Consider the following 27,055-nt stretch of genomic DNA (forward strand, 5'->3'; position numbering starts at 1 on the left):
TTAATATACATATCTTCATATGCATTTCTTTATCAAAAATTTGAAATATCTCAATTTTGTACAGTTACTGAGTAAATTGCAAACTTCAGTAACTTTTCTATAGCAGATTTTCATTTTCTGATTAGCTCTAATAAATTTGAAGTCTTTATTTTTGACCCACTTCCAATTCAGAGGATTCTGGTATGTTGCAAAACACAATGGGTGAAATTTGCTTGGGTATTTCTGGCACAGATGGACAGCTAATGTGTCCATACTGACAAAGAGATTACTTTTCAAAGAGAAATAATAAATCCATAGACCATTTGACCAAAATACTGTTTTATCTGGACCATGGTTTAAAAAGAAGCAGGTATGTATTCACTTCATGTTGTAACAAATTGACATAAAGGGGGAACATATTTTTTGAGAGACACGTATAGATATATAGATATAGATTATATAGATATAGAGATATAGATATAGATATAGATAGATACAGAGGTACATTACATATTTTTGCTTGTCTGAAAGGAACAGAAGTAGCAGTTTATCATGCAGTAGCATTTTCAGCTAAGACATGTGAATCCTTCAGATTAATTTCCAGCTTTTAGTGGAAAAGCTCTGACACTGGAAGCCTTTGTGCAGTGCACAGGACTTGAAAGTGTGACTGGGAGGTACACCTGAGCTCAGAGTACAATACCTTTATCCTTTGAGATCAGTATGAAAAATTCGGAGGGTGCTTTCTTCTAGACACTACCTTTATTCAGTTATTCTGACAATAGAAACCCACCCTGATGCTGGGGGAAAAGAAAAAGTAAAATTCTCCCTTCACCATGCTGATCAGGTGCCTCAACACACACTTCTTTTGCTGACACTAGTGAGCAGTTATGATGGCTTCTCAGCAGCCTCCAGCATGTAATAGTAGACTTCTCTGCCCCACACTTCATCTTCTGATTATACATCTGTGCCTCATTCATTACAATTTTGTCCCCCATTGAGTTAGGAAGGATCAGGTGAAGAATGCAGTGTGTCAGCACTTCTACAAGGAAAAAAAATATTCTTTATTTAGGCCAGAGCAGTCTGATTTTTAACTTTTTTTTTTTTTTTTAGTTTTGTTTTGCTACTTAAAAAGAGAGTATTTGAGACTTTAATTAGCTTGGTTGGTTCTAGACTATTTTTTTAACTCTTCTATTTGAAGCTTAGATTTTCTAGTGCTGTAGAGACCACTACTGCAATGAAACATGCAGCTTTATGAAAGCCTAAATAAATTAGAGAAAAAAATCCAGGAAGAAAAGTTCAGGGTGCCTTTAGCGGAAAAATGACCACCCACAACCCCACACCCCCATTCACACATATGTGTAGCTAACAGATTTAATTAGAAAAATGTTCAAACTGGAATTCTCAATAGCATCAGCTCTTTGCACTGAGATTATTTGAGATGTAATTATCTGATAAGCTTTACAGATTTTCAGTACAATTTGGTGGAGGTATGAAAGTGCTACCTTGCCCATCCTTTGTAGCTACTGTAATACACAGGTGCTTCTATACTCACCTCTATTGCTTGTCACTTAATCCTACAGGAAGCATTGATTTTGCATGTCCAGTCAATGAGATGTCAATTTGAATCAGGCGCACCCATTTAGGGAATGTAGTACCTGTCAGTATACCATTGGCCTAAATTAAGATTAGGATTTAAGAATTACTGCAATTCAGACGTAAACAAATGACAACAGCATGACAAGAAAAGCCTCTCTTACAAATAATGCATTTCTTACCATCTTGATACTTGTGGTTTTTTTCTTAAAATGCATATAATGATACATCCTCTGATTTTAACTTTCTTCCAATGTTGACATTTTAAAAGAGTGAATAAAGAAGGAAATTGCTGAGAAGAACCTGATGTTTTTTCTTAGTGCTGGGAAGTGCTAAGTACTTAGTAGTTACTAGCCTTCTGGGAAGAGAAAATAATGTCTGCTATGTTTCTGAGTAAAAGACATCAATGATGTATTAAGGCGAACAGGCAGTTCCCAAAAGAGAGGTTGTGTGCCACTTGAAAACAGCAGCTTGATGCAGGTTATGCTTTGGAATTTAATGGAAGAACTCATATTTCCCTGTATTTGATTTGGATCATGCAACAGAAGGTTGAGTCCTCAAGACATTTGAAATACACAAATATAAAAAAGGCCCATTATATAAATTTTTAATTTATTTAGATTATTGATTTGTTTAGATTATTGATATTTAGATAATAGATTGCCCATATGTGTCCTAAAGTAAGGGAGCATCTCAGAGATAGAGTACTTAAAAAAGCCCCCACGTCTATGGACTTGCTATTTCCGGCTCTCATTTCTGACATAAAACATTGACAAGGGAGTCCTCATCCCCTTACACAAACCCTAAACTCAAATGAAAAAGACAGGTACTTCCCAAAGAAAAGTCTGCTCATCCAAAGTCACATATCTGAGGGAAGAAAAGAACTTCATTCAAAATTACTTTGCTAGTTTTGGAGATCTTATCCAACTGAAGGAAGAAAGGAATTCAGCACTAATTATGTGACATTATGAGTTTGGTTGCAATGAAATTTTTTCTCTCAAGATACATTCATTTATGAATTAAAAATAGCTTGAGTGGAAAAAATTAATCTCACCACCTCAGAAAACTCCATAATAAAATCTGCAATATAAAAAATCGAAAATACTTTTGAAATAGGCACTTAAAACATTACATTATCACTATTATTGTTAAATTTTTAAAGTGAATTCAATTTCAGAATATCTTTCTGAGAAAAATTATCATAGAACCACAGAATAAGCTGAATCAGAAAGGACACAAAAGGTCCACTGACTCCAACTCCCTGTCCTGCACAGCACCATTCCCAAGAATCACACCCTGTGCCTGAGAGCATTCTCCAAATGCTTCTTGAACTCTGTCAGGCTGGTGCTGTGACTGCTTCCCTGGGGAACCTGTTCCGGGGCCCAACCACCCACTGGTTTTTAATATCCAACATCAACCTCCCCTGATTCAGCTTCAGGCCACTCCATTGGGTCCTGTCACTGCTCACCACAGAGAGGAGATCAGTGCCTGTCCCTCCTCTTCCCCTCAAGAGGAAGTTTTAACTGCAGTGAGGTCTCCCCTCAGTCTCCTCGAGGCTGAACAGACCAAGTGACCTCAGCCTCTCCTCATATGGCTTCTTGTCAAGGCCCTTCACCATCTTTGTTGCCTGTTACAGTGCGTTCAAGCTATGCTTTTCCCCATTTCCAGGGACCCCTGTGACTCTGATCAGATAAGAGTGTCCCCTCCTTCCTGCCCTGACAGGGTTGGCGGAGAGCCAGAGAAGCCCACCCTGTCCAAAGCCTAGATAAACCCCTGACATTTCCATTTGCCCTCTTTTCCCCTGGATCTCATGGAATAAAGAAGCTGGACAACCACATTGGGGTTAGAGCATCCTTTGAATCTTTGCCCATCTCCGGATGTTCCTCCCCTCAAGGTCTTGTATCTCTGGGCTAGCCTAATAATTTAGGGGCTGAGAGAGGTAGAAGCATCAGTTGCCCTCCTTTGGACACTCTCTAATAGTTTAATGTCTTTCTTGGACTGTGGCACCCAAACTGCCCTGACGACTCATGGTGAGGCTGCCGCAGAGCAGAGCAGAGCAGGACAATTCCCTCCTTGGCCCAGCTGGTGAGAGTTTGCATGATGTACCCCGGGTCATGCTTGGCCCTCCTGGCTGCCAGGGCACTGCTGACTCATAAAACTTTCTACCATTGCCATATGAGAATACATTTTCAGGATTGATGAATAGCAGTAAAGAGCATGTCTGAAGCAGCATTTTTGATTCCAGAAAAAAAATCTGTAATATGGCAATAATATATTTGATTTTAATCATTTGGTAAATAACTGGAACATTTGTGTGAAATTTATAGCGTCAGTTGAGCATCACTTTTTCAAAACTAGAACACATTAGACATCCAGCTGGGATAATTTAGTGTAGAAATGATCTTTTCGCAGTGTTGCTTAAATAAGATTAAAAAATATTTTTTTTAGAAGCAATATTTTTTTAAAATTATTTCTGTACTTGAAGACGTCACTTTGGTTTTTTTCTGGTCATAGCCTCAAAAGGAATGTTATTCTGGTACAAATTGCAATAAGTAATTAAAGAGAGCTGTTATGAATTATGGGAGGGTGTTGGGCAGGGGTGGACTGTCTGCTGAGCACCAAATATTGTTTTGTCCACATCTTATTATCAAACCTATTCTGTAGCTTTCTGGTGGGTTTTTGTTCAGATCCAAACTGTTTCTAAGGATGTAGCGACACACATTTATCTATATCCCTGACTTTTCTTTGATGCTAGAATTTACAGCAACAGCAAATGTGATATTCTTTGTCGAAGCAAGAAAAAACAAGACAATACGTAGGCTTAAAGTGGTAACATCCTTGGAGTTTGACCATGGGTTACCAGGAAAATACAAGGACAAGACGGCGAGATCATCTGGATGGTAAGAAAACCAGTCAGGTTAGATTATCACAGGAGAAGGAAATTTTTGGTGGGAAAGGAAATGCTGATTTTTTGCTTCCCTTCAACATCTTTCTAAGAGAGACTGTACACACAAAGCTGTGAATATAAAATCATTAGGAAGCTTGAATAACTAAAAGCAGATTTTGGGATGTTGTGGTTAGAGAGTGTTAAACAGCGTTATCTTTGCTCTGAAAATGGGAAATGGAGACACAGATCTGCTCAGTATTATACAATGGATCTCTTACTGAATCAGGGAATGAATACTGGTCTTCTGAAGGCAAGACCAGTATCTGACCTACAAATCTTTTTTTTTTCAGTGAACATTTTATTTTCTTCTTCTGCATTGTTTAAAACCTTGTTGCAAATTATTCAACCTTCTGTGTCCAGTCAGTGTGGAAATCTGGGTATCTGAATGTCATATTTGCAGATGCATTCTGGATTTTTCACATATATTCTTGTAAAAACAACTGTAAGAAACTAAGAATTTACTAAATATGATACAATTTACCTTAAAGCCTGAGTCTTTAACTGGATGATAAGGACCTTCAGTTCCATCAGCTTGGAGTTATTGGAGCTCATGGTCAGCTTAGAATGAAACAATACATTACCCTCCCAGATATTAATTCTGTGGCTCATATTAAAGCCAAGTGGTTGGAAAGTTGTTGGAATGAGACCTTTACTGATACAAGCCATTTTTATTATTAAAGTTTTCATGTATACATGTTTAGTACCGAAAAACAGTTTTCTAGCTAATCATGCAAATTGTCTTGGTGATTATATTGCCATTGGAGGAAGATAGGTTCCAAATAAAAGTTTCAGATTATATTAAAATAAATTTACTTCAGGCTAATTGTCAGTCTTGCTAGATTCATAATTCAGTAGGTAATATGTTCAAAAATGAAATTAAGAATTCTTGCTTGAGGACATCAATACAAAGGAGTAGAAATTTACAGATGCCTAGGACAACTACCTCTGTGTATTTGTGACTGCATTTGCCTGAAAAACAAGATATTTTCTGGCCCATATTCAAATAAATGTTGGAGGGTTTCTTCCTTTCAAATACTAGTGCTTGAGAAGTTCTATGCAAGTTGGCTTTAGTGACAGAATAAGAGGTTATGTCAATTCGGTCACTGTGTAAAAACAACTTTAAATACTGTGATTGTGCATTTTCATGATTTATAGATTTCAATAGAATGGGATTCTTTTGAAGCTCAGATTTTGTCTACTGGAGCTCTAGGAATGTTTCATGATGTGTTCAACTGCACAGGGAACTGCCAGATCACACTGAATACATACTTGAGCTATACTGGAGATTGTAACAAAGGTCAAAACGCCTTTGCAAATTCAAGATACATCTTCTTACATATGCTCTTTCTTTTTATCTAGGTCTCAATTCATAGGATTGAGCATATCAACATAGGATATGCTGAGTTGGAAAGGATCCATCAGGATCATTAACTCCAGCTTCTGGCCCTCTTCAGGAAACCCCAAGAGTCACACCTTGTACCTGACAGCATTGTCCGTATAGGTTTTCTTGCTATGCTTTTACTGATAGGGTGGAGAGCCTGCATGCTCCAGAATGATACCCTTGAAAAAGAGAAAGAAACTTAACTCCTTCCTGAATACAAGTAGTTTTGGTTTATTTCTGATCAACAGTGACATTTCCATGAATTGAAGTATGTGCACAATCTGTCTTCATTCATGAGTAGCTGACCCTAAGTATTCAAATAGAAACTACGATCAGTATCTAGCCTCAGCCAGATGTTTATTCTTCTTTTATACTCTTTACTGTGTCATTTTAGACCATGCATAATTTTGACCCATCTTCTAATTTTGTAGTCAGTGTACCACATAATAGTAGCTTTTAGCCTGTCACATATATGAGCAAAATATTGCAGGTGAGTTAAATTACTTCTCTAAGTCCTCTCAAACTGAACTATTATATTCTATCCTATCCTATTCTTTAAATATATTTCATGGCTTAGTGTTCTGTGTGCCACACTAAAATTTCTTTAGCCATAGGAACACCACATAGAACTGAGATAAGATTATCCTTCTCACCAGAAAATAAGCTGTTTACACACTACTGCATGGCTGCATTGGCTACATCCATACAGATGCTGGAGGGATCAAGACCTTAAACATTAAAATTGTCAGCCTTATAACCTGATGAAAATGAGTAATTGTTCTAGTGTGAACTTCAAGTTATCATTACTAGAATCATCTCTTAGATATAACCATATTCACAATGAAGTGCTTCACTAATTTCACACTCCAGTACCTTGGCAGTATGCATCTGTGAAACACTTAGGAACTACGTAATTTGTTATATTCATAGTCATTATTCTGGTTTTTGCCAATCAATTAATAGCAGGATAAAGTATTTTTTGCTTGTTACAAAATCATTCTCCAGTGAAAATTTAACTCTGGCATTGCATCTTTGAAAAATTCTATTCTTATGTATGTTTCTGCTCCTTAACTGCTCTGCCACATTTTGGTAGTATTTGGAGTGTTTTATATAATATTTCATAAAATAACACTTTTATTAATTACTCTTTTTCAAAATAGCTCTCCTTACATGGAAAACCTTTAAATATTTGCATGAACTTCACTTGTCATACTGGTACCGGTGCAACATGGTAGCATTGGAGATGCAAGGCAAACTCAATCTTATGCTAAGCTTGATTTTCAAAATATTCTTATTTTTCAAGATTTCTTTAGTTTTGATTTTAGATTACTATTGTTTTCAAAATCAAAGGACAGCAGTGGAACAATCAGCACTGAAGAAGCAGCTATTTCTTCAAGTATTTTTTTTTTCCTACAGAGTAGAAGCCTGAATTTGTCAGCATTATGGAATCATGTTTCTTCTTGACATTCCAAACTGAGAGCTTTAGTTAAAATCATCTTGAATTCAATGGAAACTGATATGGTCAGCGCCCATTAAAGTAAATTTTCATGGCTGTAATACATTAATTGTTATTCACAGGACTTCTTTAGAAAGGGTTGGGAGTGCTCTCAAACAACTGCTGCATTTTACTGTAGGCTAGAAGATCTGATGTCTTAGAGAATGAGTTCAAAATAGGTTATTGCATAGACAGCTGGTGAAACTGAATAATTTCATAGCATTATTTTTTAGTCATAATAACCTATTATTTGTTCCCTAAAACACAGAAAAACATAATGTTCTCTAGAATTCAAAACAAGCATTTAGAATATTATACCTCATGTGTTTCATTCCAAAGGAAGGGGAATTTGCTACAAGCTGAATGAAAAAAGCTGAACTGAGAAGCAAGTTCTGACTTTACACATTACACTCTTAATATCTATTGTCCAAGGAGTAATCTTTATTACTGCTTTTACTACTGGCTAGATTTATTCTGTAGGGTTTTTGTGGGGTTTTGTTTAGTTGTGATTTTCATTTTGTTTTCTTTTGTTTTGTTTTGGTTTGGTTTTTTTGGGGTTTTTTTTTGGGGGGGGCTTTTTAATTTTGGGTTTTTTTCTTTGTTTGTTTTAGGGTTTTTTTCTCCTTTCTCTTTTTTCATTTTCTATTTTTGATGAGTAAGAAGATAAAAAGGGCAGAGAAATAAAAATAATTCATTCAAATTTGGGAATTTAAATTTGGGTTTATACAATGGATTGTCATCAACCATAAGTCTCATAAAGGTTAATGAATTAAATACGACTCAGGATAGCACCTAGCAAAAGCAAAAACTGTGAGAATGATGTATCAGTGCTGACTTGTGGAAGTCAAATTATTGCAGACAAACAAGGTCACAATTATTGACGTAACTACACTTAGAATTAGTGTATGATTTTAGAGAAAAAAAAAAAAGAGAAGCTTTACTGATTTGTCAGAATTTGTGGTATTGATGACTCCGAGATTGTAAAAAGTCTCTGTCTTTCTGCCCCGTTGCCAAAGAAGCCATAATTCGTCTGTGCTGTTTTCAAGGTTGTTTTTTCTTGCTTATCTCTAACATGTTCTGCTGCCCTGCCGCAGGTCTGTCCTGCAGGGCAGTGTGCGGGGCTCTGCCCCTCAGTGGGATGGTACAAACATTATATACCAGAAACTACATGTACTGTATTTACAATAATGTGCCAATATCTATCATCTACACTGAACAGTGTGTCCCCAGCCTAAACCAATAGAAAATGCCAACACTACAGTGAAACATGGAGGGCATGAAGAAGGAGAAAAAGGACAAAACACACCCAATTTCCTCCATCTTGTCCCCTTTGAACCCCTAATCTAGAAACTTAAAATTTTACTTTTGCACCTGTGCCACACTTAATTATTACTCATATCAAACACTCAGAGCTTATAATTCATCCTGTAAGATTGAAAACTCTTTTCCATGGACAGAGATCAGAGACGGTGTCTCTCTGGGCTCTGTACAGGGGGGTTCCTGACTCCCTGCCAGGGTCCCAGGCTTTCCAGGGCAGCCAGAGGGAAGCTCTTGATTCCCACACTGATTGGAAAATGGATTCTGGTTATCACATTTTCCACAGACATATTTCTGCTCTGAATGTAAGTACCGACAGCTTAGGGTCAGATGAATCCTTTACCTTTTGTAATTCTTAAGCAAATTGAACTTCTTGGGAATAGTCACCAAAGCTGACTTCTTACTAGAATTATTGCTGCATTCTCTATGCTAAAAGAGGCAAGGGAACTGTTGTACCAGAAATTTTTTAAAGCAGTTCCTTAAGGTTAGGTGTAAGATTTATTTCCTGATACTCAGATCTGTTTGTAATGTTTCTTGGTACTTGTTTTTCAATATATGAGTGTCCTCCTTTAACTGAGGAGTACAGAAGTAGCCTTCATATTCCAAGAAAGAGAGGCTGAATCCTGCACAGGCTAGGACTATATTGGGTCCTTCCAGGCAGAGTAGGTTGCTGTTTGTCATCTTCAAGGTTTTAGAGTTTTAATTCTTAGGTTAGAGATCCCATTTTACAAGTGTTCTTTACACTGTTGTGCCTAGATACATAATTTTCATTGTCTATAATAAATAATTGTTTATTCCTGATATCTGGTGGATTCCAACTGCTTGTCAGCAATCTTTCCTTTTCCTCATTTATGCCTCCTCCAGTTGTGGTGTTATGCATTATTTTTTTTTCCAGCAATAATACTGTTATACTGAGGCTGCAAATAAGGCAAAAAAAAATAAGCCCTCTGGCATTTTTTTGAACATACACTCATTGATAATTCTTTAAATACAGTATATTATTAAAACCTACATGCTAGAACATTTTATTCAGTTTAGTATGTATAATATTGGTGTTTGCAATTTTTCTTTGCTAATCAGCATGTTCAGTAGGAAATGAATGACCTATAGAAGTAAAACAAGATCATCAGCATCATCCTTATACAAGTTCATTGATAGCTTTTCCTGATCAGCATACAAGCAAGTTCAAAAGAATGTCTTTCCTATAAGCCCATGCTGATTGCCATTAATTATATTATCCTCTTTTAATAGGTTATTCATCAAATCCCGTATCTCTTGTTCCATAATTTGTCTGGGATCAATGTCAGGATGACAGGCCTATAATTAGATGTCCCATTTATACTTTTAAAATATTGGCATAACATTAGCTTCATTCCAACCCTTTGGAAATGCTCCAGTGCTCCAAGACTTATTGAAAATCATCACTGATGATCAAGAGATCTGCTCAGCTGACTCTCTACAGCACTTGCAGGCAAAATTATCTGGACCTGCTGATTTAACATCTATCATACTGCTATTTAGCAACCTTGTTATTTCCCATTAATATGGAAAGCCTTTTACAATTTAAATCTCATCCAACTACAATGTTGAATTTTTTCACAAAACCATAAAGTAATTCTTTCATTTCCAATACTGTAATTTAAATTACTTATCTGGTTTTTAGGGTTTTCCCCTTCTATAATTTTTCTTCTGCTCATCTTTTTTTCTTCCTCGACATATATATACTGGATATAGTCTTCCAAGTTTTGGAAATTTATATAGGATTATGAAAATAATTCTGTGACTCTGTTAGGTAAACTGTGATTACATGCCTAATTTGCAGTGTCTTTGAAAAGTCAGATTAACTCCGTCCAAGGAATACACAGGATTCCTGAAATTTAGTTGTGTTTAATGCCTCAAAGCTAGTAAGTAAAATAGATCAGTTTGTGCTTTCTGTGCGGTCTAATCTGATATATTTATTAACAAAGTTAAATACAAAAGTAAAAAAAAAAAAAAAACCCAGCCCCATAACTTGTTGTGAAATGTGTGCTTTTAATCATTGTGTACTTTAACATTTACAACGTGATTTGGTAGATTTCACTACAATTGCAACAATGACTTAACTATGGATTTGAAATAGTAACATTTTGTCATGTTTTAACCTCTGCTGTCAACCCAGCCCCAGGCAGCTGTTTGCTCACTCCCCCGCCAGTGAGACTGGGGAGAGAATCAAAAGGGTAAAAGAAAACTCCTGGATTGAGATAAAGACAGTTCAATATAGAAAGCAAAAGCCATGCACACAAACAAAGCAAAATAAGGAATTAATTCACTGTTTCCAATGAGCAGGCACATATTCAGCCACCCCCAGGACACCAGGGTGCCATCACACTTAATGGTGACTTGGGGAAACATATGTCATCACTCAAAACATTTCCTCCTTTCCTCCCCCTTTATATACTGGGCACGATGCCATAGGGTCTGGAATACTCCTGTGATCAGTTTGAGTACCCTATCCTGGCTGTGTCTCCTCCCAGTCTCTCACGCAACCCCAACTTCCTCACCAGCGTGGTCACATGAAAGGCAGAAAAGGCCTTGGCTCTGTGCAAGCCCTGTTTAACAATACCATAAATATCTCTGTACTATCAACCTTGTCTTCAGCACAAATCCAAAACACAGACCCATACCAGACTATGGGAAGAGTGTTAACTCTAACCCAGACAAAACCAGCACACATTCATACAATAATGAATTCATACACACAGAGGTAAAATGGTCCATACAGTTATTTCTATGTGAGGACAGGTACCTACCAAAAATTCCTCTCACGTTCAGAGAAATGTCAGCTCACTCAAATCCATTTGAGTTTCCTCACAGACAAGCGAGGGACATCAAAGGCTGTGGAGATGAGGGCAGGGATGATCAGCCCAGGCCTCCAAGTACAACTGACTTTGAGAGCTCTGAGAGGTGTCACACTCAGAGGGAGGCGGTGGCACAGCCTCCTTTAGTCCCAAGGTGACTAACAACTTCTGTCAACATTAAGTTTCCATCCTGGCTAAAATGCAAATTGGCTGTTACTGGGCTTTTTTCCCCAAAATGCTGCTACAGTTCACAAGTGTACCGTACCACTCAGGCTACAATTCAGGTAAATGGTTTACCAAGGTTACTAAGGATAATTGCTTATCTTTGTTTTCCACTTTTTGGTCAGCTGATATTTCTGGCTGTTTCCATCTTTAGCATGTGAGAGCTCCTGGTCAATCAGGGAGTGACTCATGGTCCAGCTGATCCAATGAAGGGATGCTTCACTGTTTCAGTCAACTTGGTCAAGGCTTATCAGGAGCTTCTGAGATCACAGGGCAGGCCCAGGATGACTCCCAGAGACACACAATCTCCATTTGAACACAGAGTCTGACACCAAAATGACTGTATAATTCCAGTTTTCTGCACTTGTTTTTTTTTATTTTACTGTTTCCACAGTATCCTCATTTCTTTGTTTTCTGACAGTGGGAGCTCTACTAAAGGAAGCTGCAGACTGTTCTACATATTAGAGGATGGGTTTTTTTCCTTATATTCACTAATAAAACAAAGCAAACAAACAAGACACAACAAACAAAACGAAAACAAAACAAAAAACAAACAGCAAAACTAAGAAGAAAAAAAAAGGCCATTTTACACAATTTCAGACAGTTGTGAGACAATATTCAAGTAGTTGGAAGGTCTGCAGAAGAATATGCAAAGTCATTACTAGTGAACTCAATGGATAACAAAAATATTGGCTGTTATACAGACAGCTCTGTGCTATTCATCAACCAAATTCACTTGCCCTTTAAGGCAGTTAAATGCAAAACTAACTAAATGCGGGAACACTAAAATATCTTTGAAATGTGAGTAATCAGAAAGCCCTTTGAACATATCTATGGCAGATAATATCTTCAGACTATTGAGTCTCAATAAGCAAAAATTATTGAGTAGAAAGAGGGAAATTGTATTGCCACATTAGTGAGGTCATTGCCTGAATAGTGACTGTATAAAGCTCTTTAGAGCAAAAATGGCAGATTGAAACAGCTTCATAAAACACAGATAAAAGTATTCACGGTTTGACAGTGACCTAAACAGAGACATGCTTTTCAACTTATCCAAGAGAAGTTTCAGAGGTGACTTCATAAATGAAACGTATTGAAAATTGAAGTATAACTGGTTTGTGATTTAATGAGCCATTGCAATAACTTATGAAAGACCAGGATGCATTCTACTTTACATGATGTCATTCATTCAAGAGAACTGACTTTTGGAAAGAGATAGTATAGCTGAAAGAAATGAATGCATTACAAAAAATGAAGCAAAATTATACGCTTTATGGTATGCAACATACTAGATTAGGTGATCATGCTGATTTCTTCATGATTTAAAATCTGTGACTCTAGTGAAGAATTAATACTTGATTTATACAGCTAGAGAGTATTTAGCACTAACAGAGCAATAGCAATAAAAATTTTACTTTGCTAGAGATGAGCTTGATACTGGACCGTTTCTGCCAATGAGAGGATTATTGCTGAGTTCAATGAAGCAGCCTTCTATGAAGGTACTCACTCGGGTAAAAAAGAAAGATTACAAAAGCAGAAGGTAAAGTAATGATGAAAGGAGGAATGCTGAATGGAACAAAACATAAACAAAGTCAAAGGTAAAATTAGGGAATATTGTCAGCTGGATTGTTTTCAGTTTATTAAAACTAGGTGCTGCACTTTGCCTGTGCCCTGACACTGCACATTTGTTTAAGTTTATGCTGTCCATAGTCTATACAACTTAATGAGAAATATTGCCTGTGTTGGATATTGGATATTCATGCTGACAAGAAAATGTCACAATCAATACCAAGGAGCTAAGCTTGAAGGGTTCACCTCCAAAGAGAATGTTGACTTCTGGAGGTTTGCCACATATAGAGTGAGCCAAGGTCTTACATTTTCGCAGTGAGAGATTTAACTCTACAAACATTCCGGCTGTTTTTCATAAAAAAGAGTGGATTTTTAAAAAATATTTTCCACTCACTTCTAATATAAAAAATAGCTGCTAGTCATGTTAATGTGCTGCAAAAGCCAGACACAGATGTCAGGCAGTGGAAGTTTTAATGTTTTAATAAAATTTAGAAATTTTCAGGGTTAAAAATTAATTTAAATCCATGCTGCTCAAAATGCAAAAGGTAAATGAGCCTAGCATGCTGATTCAGTAAAAGTCTGAGCAGTGCCCTCTGTGTCCCAAAAAAGAATCACATCTATATCAAAAGAGAGATGATGAACTCAACTCAGTGTAGGAAGAATGGGAGTAATAATTTATCCTAAGATTTTGGAAGAAGACGTATGAATTTGGTCTGGTTGAGATTAAGATTTTCCACGTAACAGTCCACATAGCATTGCTCTTTGTATTAGTAGCTGGAAAGGTGTTGATAACACACCAGCATTTTGGCTGCTGCTGAGCAGTGCTGGCACAGCATCAGCAGTGTCTCACCAACATTGTCCCCTTTGCCATCAGGCTGGGGTTGGAGAAGTTGGTAGGTGAGATAGTCAGGGCAGCTGCCTCTAACTCATCAAAAGTGATATTCCATACAATGTGCCATTTCTCTGTAGCAGAGGCCATGGTCCACTTGTTGGGGTCAATACAACATTTTGCATGAATTAGTTTTACCGCTATAGCAGAGACCTTGGCAATACCCTTGAGCTTTTTTTGTGGAATAAACTATGTGTACATTTATGTGTCTTGGCTGTCTACTGTGGCGGTTCTTTTTTTTATGGAGTGGGGATGTTGTGCCTCCTAATGAATGTGTGAATACATGAAACATTTACGATTAAAATACAATTAAAATTGAAATTTTAAATTGTTAAGAAAACTTTCCAGAGTGACCATTCTCAAGCGTCTCTGGCAGTCACACTCTCAAGGACAGAGACTTTCACTGCTGGGACTGGAGCCCCTTGGCAGCAGCAACTCCCGCCTTTCTCCATGTCCAACCGGCTCGATGGCTGTCATTTGCTTTCATCTCTTCTTTTACCCAAAAGATCAGCAACTCCAAACTCCAGCTGCGTGTCCCAGTGTCCATTCACCTGGCTGATCTCATCAGCTTTCATACACTTTGTTATCTCAAAGTTTGACAGTTCACAGCCTCTTGCCTCAGACTCCCATCCAAGCCCAATCTGCATCTCCATCTGCAGCTTTCAAGCCCAGCTATCTGGACCAGATATATTCCTTAACAAAATGTGCATGAGATTTCTTGCAATTGAAAAAAATTAGACTCTCTGCTAAAAGTCATTTTCTACAGCAATTCCTGGAAAGCAACATAAGCACAGCAGAAGTGTGGCTGTCGCTTGCTTGGAATCAGTTAACTATTTGAAAAACAAAATTTGCAACTAACATAGTTTTTGTCATAGTAATGTTTTTATGTCATTTTAACTTACATGACACATCCAAATGAAAAGAAACACATGCTGCTCTTTTTCCAGGTAAAAAACATATAAGAGGTAGTTCAGAGAAAAGCTTTTGGTTCCTCTGAGAAATATAATTTGATGAATCTGTAATGAAGCAGAAACCCTTTGTTAGACATACAGACTGTTATTGGCTGGAATCACCAGGAATACCGAGAAGCTCAGTGACAGTTAGGATTCCTTCATGGAAGGATGGCCAGAGAAATATTTCTTTATTTAAAAGACATTTTTGGTTTTTCAGATTTTGCCTTCAATAGTAAAAACAATTATATTTTAATTAATTTGCACAGATTGTAGTGAGTCCTCTGACAAAGCTAGGAAAAGAAGACAGATATTACAATTTATTTTACTTCACCTAGCAGATTTTACATTAGCTAATATATATATTTCTTTTTTCCCCCCCTTGGATTTCTTAGCTGCATATGTCTCCCATGTATGACATTATTGCATTCATAGAAATGTGCAGAGAATGTCTTCCAGCTTGGTAAACACTTGTTTTATGTAAACCAGTCTCTGCTGAGTTTTGGAGTTTTGCCCCAAGGAACTTAGCTGCAGTTCCTGACATCTTGTAGGAGGCAAGAGTAGAATTGTTTGTTTTCTCATATTTAAAAATTCGATTCTTAATACTTTTCTCAAACAGTTCCTGTAGTGTCTCATTTTGATGTTCTTGATAATTTTTATCCCATGGCTTAATTGTACTACTAATTATTTAGTTGATTTATTCACCATATGAGTCAAGAAATAATGTAATTTCTCATTCAATAGCATAAACTTTGAAATAGGAAATATTTTTACCTACCATCACAAATGCACAAATAATAAATTTTAAAGTTTGTTTACATATAAAAATACTTTTAGTTTATTTACATATAAAAAGAGAGGATAGTGAGATGGGGCCTAATGTTTCTTTTCTTTCAAGATTTTTCACTAATTTATTTTTTAATTTATTTTTAATATTCTTCTTACAGAAGGAGTGAAAAGAACAATGTTCCAGAGTCTCTGGAACTGCATTTTTTACAGAAGACTCATTATTTGAGTATCAAAAGTTTCTCTAGGAAGTTTGTATTGCAGCTTGCTAACAAGTGTTGAAGGTAAAATATGTAAGATAAATGAAGGTAGAATATATAAGACAAATGAAGCAATACTTTTTAATGATATCAGTGAAAAAGGAAGAAATATGTTCACCTGTGCTCCATATCAAGGTAATAAATCACTTAGCTTTCATAGCAGAATCTTTCACTATTTTAAATGGTAACACATAAGAAATATAACTTGCACAGATTGAAAGGACAGAATTCTTTGAGTTGCTTGCTTTCATACTGCTGAACTCTCTGAAATGAAGCTCCTATCATTGAAACAGATTCTGCTGTTAGAGAGAATAGTTGAATAAATACCACAATTATTTTAAATAATTTCTGCTTTCAAAACAATATTTGACCTTGTTATGTATCACGTGGCATTTCCTGAGACAATATTTGCCAAGGGAGTTTATTACCTGTGCAGCTTGTTGACTAAGGCATCACACATAAATTCATATCAAGCACATCTCTCAGATATGTTTCATATATCAGAAAAACAGCATTAAAAGGTGTGTTCATTCATTGGTAATTGAGCATCAATGAAGATGTTTTCAGGAAGGATTTTTTTCCTGTATTTTCTCCTTTATCTGTGTAGGATCAAATAATTTTTTGAGATATTTTACTTCTATGAAGCATTTTAAAACCCCCAAATATTTCTCTTCTTTTAGAAGACAGTCTCCCATTTAACCTCTTTCTGTTGAGGAAGAATTATACAGAAAGAAAAAGCAAAAAGCAAAAAGCAAAAAAAAAAAGTAGTTGTAGCTGAAGAAACTGCTGAATTTTCATCTTTTACATTCCATGTCCATGACCAAACTTCTGTTAGATGCAGTGATATGCAATAACTACTGCACAGATTTTTTCACTTCTATACTGTGTGATTTTTTTTCTTTTGACAATGACAGCTTTGACAGCAACTTTTTCTCTCATCCTTTGAGTGTGATTTTCTGCTTTCATGGGAAGAACAGCATTGGAGGCTGAACATAAAATTGTCTTCTACCATCTGTTGGAGGCAGACACTGTAATGGGAGATCTGAACAGGTAGAATCAAGGGAGGTTTCTCTAGATTTATACAAGTGGTCTTGCAGAAAAGTATTCACAGGTACTGTCCATTATGACCCAAGCATTCATTTAACAACCCTTTCAGATGCTTTATCCAGAACTTTGATTTTTCAAAAAAAGAGATGCCAGACTTCTATGACTGGCAGGTTCTTTAGAGGGAAAATTCCAGAGTATTTTCAAAATTTCATAAAGTATTCTTTTTACAACTAAAACTGGCATATAGAAATTTGCCTTTATTCTCAGTGACTCAAAAACAAACACATATTTTGATGCTTCAGTAAGTAGTAGCTTGTTTTCTCTCAAAGCACCTAAAAACTGTTAGTTCCAAAGCAGACACATGTATCTGATGGAAGGTTTCTGTTCTCCTCTTTTTTCTAAATCTAAAATAAAGGACTATTTATTTTTTTTTATTAGAGTCCTATGGCTGCTCTGGGTCACTGTAAAACTAGACAATAACATCTTTGCTGTGAATTCAATAAAATGTTCTTCATATATAAGTTGCTTTAAAATATTATGATCTTAACTCATCTGAATATTTTTTTTTTTGTAGTAAGGAACCATGCACTCTCATCCATAGATTGTACAGAAATTATCTCAAGAAAGTTATTCTTTGCTACAATAAAAAACAGGAATATGATGTACTGAAAGAAAGTAGAAATATAAGTGACAGATTTGAGCATTTCTTTAGTATTCAGAAAAATATTGGCTGTGTATCTCTGCTTGTGTGAAATCTGAGCGAACACCCTTTTTTTTACAACCCTTTATCTTTAAACAACTAGTCCAAAGTCGCTGAACATTCTAATATTAAAACAGCATTTATATTAGGTGGATGATTCTCTTATATCTATTGTGCAATGTAAGACAGAATTTCATTTTTTATTTGTTGTTCATATATCTTTTATTACATTTTTGGTTTGGGCTTTTTTTGACATTGAATTTTCCATATTTTTTATATTGCCACAAGAGAAGTAAAAGATGTGATGCATGCTTGTTCCAGAAAAGAAATTTACATCATTTCTGTGTGTTTTTCTGTCTTTCTAAAGAATAATAAATTAAGGAAATAGTTTCATAATAATAATTTTGATTTTCCTAACAGCATTTTGGACAACCTTTTCCACAGAAAGTTTGGCTGCTGCTGTTGCCACTGCCAGTTCTACTGATGCTTCACTCTAAACTGTAAAACTACAGAATGAAAAAGCCTGCAGAGGGTCACACAGGATTTAGCTAAATAACTTGTATTTTCTTTTGCTATTAAACTCATTGTGTTTGGTTGACATGGCAAGGGAAGCAACTGAAGGAGTGGCTTCTGTGAGAGGAAGCCTGGGGCTGCCTCATGTTGGACACAGCTGCTTCCAGCCAGTTCTGAAGACCCCAAAACTGGACCAAATTGAGCCCATGATCCAAGCTAATGACCCATCTGTGATAACATAAGTAATAAAGGGTGAAAAGTATGTTATGTAGCAGCTGCAGAGAGGAAAAATAAGTGAACAGTCCTACAGACACCAAGGTTAATGAAGAAGGAGGGAGAGGAGGTGCTTCAAGTACCAAAGCAGAGATTCTCCTGCTACCTGTGGAGAAGACCAAGCCCATGGAGGAGCACAGCAGCAGGTCTTCTGTCAGGAGCCGTAGTCTTGTAGGGAACCCAAACCATTCCTGAAGAGCCGTACACCACGGAAAGGACCTTTTTGCAGCAGCTCATGAAACTGGTAGGAATGATCCACACTGAAGAAATTGATGAAGGGTTCTATCCCATTGTTGAGGAATCCATGTTGGATTAGAAGAGTGTAATGAGGAGGGAGTAACAGAATGAAAAGTTTAGGAATTGACTAGAACCCCCTTACCTGCCTGCCTGTGCCACTCAGGGGGAAGACTTAGAGTCAGGAATGCAGTTGAGTCTGAGCAGAAATGCAGGCTGAGAGTAGGTGTTTTTAATTTTGTTTTAATTTCTCCTTGCTCATCTACTCTGCTTTAAATTTATGGTAAATTAAATACGTTTCCCCAAGTCTAGTCTGTTTTGCCTGAGTCAGTAATTTATGAGTGATCCCCCTGTCTTTATCTCAACCTATGACTCTTTTCCCATTTTTTTCTCCCTCCCCTCCTGTCCTGCTGATAAAGGGGAGTGAGAGAATAGATAGTTTGGCAACTGGCATTCAGCAAGGTTAACCCACCACACTGATTCATATTCCTTCTTTAGTTATGGAGGGCTGATTTTGATTAAACCAATTTTTTTATGTTTTTTGAGTAAGGCTGAAATAGTGTCTGTTTATGATCTATTTTGCTGTAATAAAGAGAGGCTCATGGGGAAAGGTAATGAATGTTAAAGACAAGTATGTGAAAATTGTTTCTGTATAAGCATATCTTCCTCTATACTGCTTATGTTTGGCAGGATTTTCTTTTCTTTTGGAAATAGTGGCTGATGAAAATTCTATTCAATTAATATAATAAAGCTTATTACTAAACAGATTTAACATTTTATTTTTCTGTGTGTTATTAAACTCTTAATTTATGATAGCATTTAAAACACTGATATTTAGAAAAAAAAATCTGTTTCAACAGTAAATAACTTGGGAGACATTGAATGCAGTTATGCAATTTCTCCTACTGCCATACAAATTAACTGCCAAAACAAAAGGATTCTCTACTCATATGAATTACCAAAGATTTATTGCTGGTGGCAAGGATCCAAGGGCTTACAATTTGGTTTAGTTCTTGATTTTCCACATATTTTTTTTGTGGATGCACAGGTTATTTCTTCAAAATTTCAGCACAGATTTTTCAGTCACACTTGAGCAGCACTGGAGATCTGACAGCAACGTGAGGCAAAGCGAGTACCAATCACATGTACACATCCATGGTTCAGGAAACATTGCCCACCTCCGCAGGGCTGGGCCATCTTGCACAAGGTTAAATTTGTATCCTAGTACTCAGTCTTCCATCCTAGCATTCAGTATAAAACATGCCAGGATTAAATGTAAAATATAAAAATAATGAAATGAGTCAGAGATGCCTGAAATTTGACAAGCATGACCAAATCATCTTAACAAATCTTTTTAAAACTCCCCATTCTCTATCACTACCATCAATGTCATACTGCATCCTCAAGGATCTACCTTCAGTTAAGGTCAATAATGGGAATATAATACTGAATTCAATTTGACTGCAACATTTGGGAGCAGGTCATGTGCTCTGGGTTTCTCCATAATGCACATATCTGTCATTGGTAGATGGGAACATTTCTCATAGAGGAAGGAGAAAAATTGTCTGTTACTTCCTCTCTCTCTCTCTCTCTGATTTCCTTCACTGTAAGTAATTTCAGGTTTTTTTAGGTCTTCTAATTCTTAAAAAACAGCCCTGAAGTCCAACTTGAGTATTCACAGTTTGAAATAGCACTTTGTTACATATATTGCAAAAAGCAACATGTATTTTCAACTTTCCTCAGGTGTTCTTGGCATTATATTTTTATTACAGACTATATAATATACATAATTGATTCATAATATGAGTACTGGCAGAATCAAATGTTAGATAAAACACATGATCACTGTAATTTTGTTTGTTTCTAATGAGTCATCCAAAAGATGGTCTGTGGACAGTCTGTAGCACAATTTATTTGATTGAATTAGGTTGGTTTGAATTCTAGCACTGTTTTCAGCTTAGTGGAGTTTATGGCATTCAGTGCTGTGTGCTGCCTCCTGTGGATTACCACCACTAGGGCCTATCCTGTCATGGGTAACATCAATGCATATGTCAATAGTCTTGTAGCCTACTTCAAATTATTTGACTGTTCTTCTCCTTTACAAACACAAGAAAGCAGAGCTAATCACAGGGCACTGAGACCTGGAACATTTAAGACTGAATGAATGAACTTGTTAAAGTGAATTGCAGGGACTGAAAGGATTCCCAAAATTAAACTTGTGGGGGTGCAGTTACCATCACACCAATCCCAAGAGAAGCATCACATTATTTTTACCTTGTGTTTTCACCTGCTATGCAAAACCAGCTTGGTTTACTGTTCCTTTGTTATTGCAATCTTTTAAATAAATATCACCATAAAATGAAGATAACTATTCCTCAAGATTTTAGTGATTCAAAATAGATTTGCTAATATATATTGTGCAGAAAATGTCAACAAGCTTTCAAGTATTCACAAAACTTAGAAAAATTACATTAGATAACAATATTTTTGTAAACTGTAATAAAACTGTCAAACCTGAATCCTGACCCATCATGCTATTTCGTCACATGAAATAGACCTGTTGATGGTGACAGTACTGTGTGCAGATTGCTGGTAGTCTCAGGACATTTTATTCTTAATATTTGAAGATAATATTTGGACATTATATGATGAAGAGCAAGACAGTTTTATATTTACAGAAACTCAGATACTTGTTGAAGCCTGATAGTAGAAAGAAAATCATTGACATTGATTTGGATTTTTCTCACAGACCCGGTGGTTCCAATTGCATAAGACTTTGTTAAGTGGTGTAAATGGATGATATCAGGGTTTATGTCATAAAATATTATTTATTTTTCAGAAGCATTTTCCTTTAAAGGAGAATTTAATTTGAAGTGCAACTGGGTGAAATGGAGAAAAAAAACTCAGCAGACATCACAAGAAAATAAAATGCTTTGAAGAACAAAAAATGCTAAAAAAACAACAACTTCCTATGGCATTACTGAAACTTGTCACAGCTGAAACTATAAACCACCCTTTCAGCTCCTAAGACGTGTATTCTTATATCCTGTAGCACCAAAGAAAATATTCAAGGGAATGTTCATGCCTTGTTCATGAACTTAACAAATTTAAGCCACTGGTTAATGCAGCAGCTTGTGTCAGGGACAGATTTCAGGACTAGGTAAATCTTTGTGAGGACTTTGCCCTGATAGCTTCACCCCTTGTCAGCCACAGCAGTTCCAGGTTAAATGCCTTGGCTGGGGCAGCAGCACACAGGGAGTTGCCATTCCCTGCATTTGTAGTTAAACTAAGGTATATTTGAAAAACTTTGGCTCCCCTCTGGAACACTTTTTATGGAGCACAGTGCATGAGCAAGAGCAGATGACCTAAGAGCACAGGACTGATATATGCCTTCTGTAATACTTCCATAGTAACATGCAGTCTTATCCTGCCAGACTGCCTCAGTAAGCACAGCTGTATTTCATGTAGTTGTGGAGTGCTTTGTGGCATTCCTACTGTGTGGCTTTGTTTTGTGTTCTCTTTACTAACAATCTCTCCAGGTCTTACCCTGTGTCTGGAAAAAAAATATTGCAAGTGTCAATACAGTGTGTGTTTCAGTGCAAGTGACCCAGGTCCCTGCTCCCTGATCCAGACAGACAACTAATGCATCTCACAAAAGGATGGAGCTCTGCAACTCTACACACTACAAACAACTTTAAAAATAGTGATCCAGAGCTGCTGACAGGTTTTTGTCATCTAGAAGCAGGGAAGGCTTAATTATCATACAGCTAATCCCATATGGAGACATAGCTTAATAGACTATAATTTTTTGCACTTCACAGTATCTGCACAGCTTGCTTTAGTTGCTCACTAGCTCTACAAAGTAGCTTGCACAAAGCTATCCCCTTACAATAAAAGTCGACGCCAGCAGAAAGAGAATGAAGAATGGGTTCAGGTGGAAAGGTCTAATCAGGAATGTACTGTCAAGTCCTTTCAGTTATATTCCTCCAAAGGAATTTAGGCATTTCAAGTTAACTCTCTCTCCAGTATTCATTGCCCTTTTCAGAGCATCTGGAGAAGAGAACTGACAGTTATGTCATGCCACATACTGTGTATTTGGAGGACAATTTGCAGATGGAGCTATAAACTACAAAGGAATGAGCATTATGGGGACAGGACATGTATATATACACAACACATGTGGTTCAACAAATGCTCATTTTTGTTTATACAATTGTGTGCCTGAGTATATATGAGTTCTTTGTTATCTTTGCTACTAATCAATATACTTGAGGAAATAAGATTTGGTAAATATAAACAAGTACTTATTTTACTTGACAAATGTGTATATTTGAAGATTAATTTTGTTTGATAAAAGCATTAAAAATTGTAATTGTTTTCAGACTTCAGTAATTTTTCTCTCTTGGTTTTGGTTTGTGCCTCCCAGGGAAAATAATATCACTGTTAAGGTACATTAAACTGCTGAAAGTAAGATGACCATAAGATTCAGCTAAGTCAAGTTTTTAGTGTCAAGATCCATATAAAAATGAAAGTAGATGCATCTGAATAACTTAAAACTATTTGAATTAGCATGTATTTTCCCATTTATTCCCATATTCTGCTCCTTTGCTTGCCCTTGTTTCACTGCCTGATGCTTACCCTCTCAGTAAATTTGAGTACTAGCCTAAGAAGACATTGGAGCTGATTATGAAAGATGAAGAAAAGGGAATTCAAGTTCAAAAGCAATAAAATGGTATGAGAAAAAATAAATTGAAATTAAAAAAAAGATATTTTGTACAGTAGTGCTACTCAGGGAATAATTCTAACAGAATTAAACAGCCACAATGCAAAGAGGGGCTTGGTCTATTGAAGGCTTTAAAAGATCCTTTAGGGTCTTGAGTGTGCAGTAAATGGGGCCCATCTCTCTCTCAGGAAAATCAACAGGAGTTTTGATGCTGATATTAGTGCAAGTTGGACTGATCCAAAAGCAAATGGAAGGGAGAGCTATGCTATCCCTTTTAGCACTGGCTTTGAGTTAATAACTCTAATTCAAGTCACTATTCAGAAATTAGAGCATGCATGAAAATCATAGGCACCCTGGATTCTACCTGAAATATGGCACCTATGATAAACAAATGAATTTGTCCTATTTTTTATATCCAAATGAAAGCTAATATCAGAAAATCTTACGTTACTTTACTGAGGCCTACCAGACTAAATGAGTAATTTCTCAGTGGTAAAATGCATGTCTGTAACTCATGTATATGGATTGATGTATCAGAGATAAGTTCTTCCCAGGCTTTGGAACTTTATTAAAACAACAAATCAGCAAAAATGAAGACTAGATCTAAAAATGTGTTGGATAATATTCCTACAATAAAGAACATGAGCAGGTCTCAGATTTCTACTGTTTGGAAACTTTTCTTATGAGACATTGCAGACACCAAGCATGAGCTTGTGACACTAGTGTTGTGATAAGGCTTTTAAGGGCAGTGTCACAACTGTTTTTTCCCTAATCTGAATGAGAAGACTTCTTGCAACACTTTTCCCCTTAATGTTGTTTGTAATAGGACTGATATAAATAACATATGATATAAATTCATTACAGTATATATATATGAATGCATTTATTGTTATTTTTTAACAAAACAAATATTTAAAAAAATCTATTTCACATTGTAGGCCCTGTGATAACCTCTTGAGATGAGTAGTTGCATCTTATTTTCATTGTTATCCTAGGGTCATTTTTCTGAATGAGAAACATCCATGTCTCAGCTACATAGATTTAAAGGGTTATTTCTTTCTTTCCACAAGAGACCTGCAAAACTTTGAACTGCACAGTGACAGAAATTGAGATGATCTATAGAGTTCAATTCTAAAGCTATATATCATGGTGGCAGAGACTTCTGGTCAATAAGCTTATGTGAACAAGTTTCCATTTCTAAGATGCATGTACTTACATCATGTCTCCCACACAAGTTCTTTGTCCTGCTTTAGGGACTTCCAACATTAACTTACAGACAAGATTAAAAAATAAAAGGTCACATGCTGTAGAATTTTCACCACAGATACTGGGCAAAATTCCCTATCAAATAGGAGCATGTATCATTTCTCATGGTTACAAGGAATGGGTAAGATCAATGAGAAATATGGCATAGGGCTGCAGTCAGACCTATGGTATAATATACTTGTTGGGATTTCTGTAAGAGTTTTGAAATTTTGTAGACCCAAAATAAATTTTCCCAATTTAAGGAAGTCGCATATAAAAATCTCGACTTGAGCCTATTCATTTCAGAGTAATAATACAATTAACATTTACAAGTCTAATAATTGAGATTAACGATATAGCTCACAGAAAATATTTACAAAAAACCCCACACTTAATAACTTGATACTGCTGCTTAAACAAGCCTCTTTTGTCTTTTTCTACATAATATTGAAGATAATGGTTCTGCACTGAGAGGCGAGTATTCCAATGGCTGATTTTGATATCAAGTGCCAAAGGCGACATTTTATGAGCTAAACAGGTTTAAAGACATTGTTTTATTTGGATTGGGATTATATTTTCTGAAATACATGAACACTCAGTGATTCCTTCTTACTCTATTCTGAACTCAACTAAAGAAGTATTCATCTGGTTTGGCTATGGCATAACAGCATCCTTTAGTCTGTACTGAAATGGGATTATGAGCGGGCCTTAAAATCCAAAAGTGCCCATATCAAGTGCTTCTTAATTTCTGATAGAAGACCACAAATTAAATTGCAGTCTTATAAAAATTAGATATATCATGACCTAAACTTCTTGCTGCAATTCAAATAATAAATGGCATTTTTAAAAATAATTACTTCCCAGATTCATATATAATTCTCATTGAAACAACCACTACCACATCAAATTTGTGTCTGAATTATTATATTCATATATTTACAGATACGTACACGTTACAAAAATTTCTCAATCTTCATTTTTTTTAATCTTTCTTAACATGAAAATCAGAAAGTTAAAATTCATTCTGCTCTTTCACTACCTTTGCAAGCTTTTACAAGCCTAAAATATTGGGAATGGGAATGCAGACAGTAACGTTGGAACATGAATGAACAGGTAACTATAAATATGTATCTTCTCTCTCCATGATCTCACACAATGGACACAACAGGGATTTTTGGTGCAAAATAGCAAGGACCAAATGGTGTTATAAATGCTCTCATTTAATTCTACCTGTTTCATTCACTTTGTAATGTACTGTTAGTAATCAGACTCAGCAGTTCAGCATCCAGAAGCCCCCCAGGGAAAAGTTCTTAGGAAGTTGCCAGTTGCTGAGGGGTAAATTATATTAAATCATCGGGGTCCTACTAATCTAAAGTGGCTTCAAAAGAAAAATGATGGAGTTGTAGACCTGGATTTTCCATTTTACCCCATGAAGGCAGCCATCTACTAAAAGTAAATGATTCTTATGATGTGCTAAAATAAAAGTAGTTGTCAAATATCCTTGTAACATGTTTATAAAACTGATTACAGATGTTCATCATCATTCTGTTGTAAAATGGCCGTCTGTAGCAATTGTCATTTAAAACATCTAAGACACTGCCTGTTGGTCTCCTTGTGTCAGAGTTATTTTTCATTTATCAAGGACATACTGAAGGCTCAATTCACAACATGTAAAAAAAAGTCATTTATTGAGAATAGTATATTGTTGCTCCTACTAAATTGCAGGCCCATTAATATGTCCTGCTGTTTGTCAGATCAGACATTTTTTGTCCCATGATTTATCTCAAAGTATCATTAAACTGCAGTTATCAACAGAAAAAAGAAAGATGTAGTGAGAAATGTAGAAAATCTTTTACACTATTTCCTCTTAATTTGGGCACTGCTTATTACTTAGCTCATTAATGAGAAATTATTTTTCCTGGTGAAAAAACTAATGTCAGAAAGAGCAGATAAAAAGGGTCTAGTTTCATTAGGTTATTTTGTATGAGCCTCAATTAATTCTGAAATAATCTGCTGACAATGCCACTTGAATTGTGGAAAGGATAAGTGGGGCTTTAATATTTATTTTCTATTCAACCATATGTATCTATAATAT

The 27,055-nt window shown here is 36.1% G+C and overlaps 1 protein-coding gene across 1 annotated transcript in view; it reads left to right on the top strand.

Annotated features, from left to right (window-relative positions):
• TAFA5 (TAFA chemokine like family member 5) overlaps nucleotides 1–27,055 on the top strand; it is a 673,456-nt gene that overhangs the window by 468,003 nt on the left and 178,398 nt on the right. The gene's annotated exons all lie outside the window — the stretch shown is intronic.

The sequence above is a fragment of the Taeniopygia guttata genome, chromosome 1A (assembly GCF_048771995.1).
Source record: "Taeniopygia guttata chromosome 1A, bTaeGut7.mat, whole genome shotgun sequence".
In the NCBI taxonomy this organism is placed as follows: domain Eukaryota; kingdom Metazoa; phylum Chordata; class Aves; order Passeriformes; family Estrildidae; genus Taeniopygia; species Taeniopygia guttata.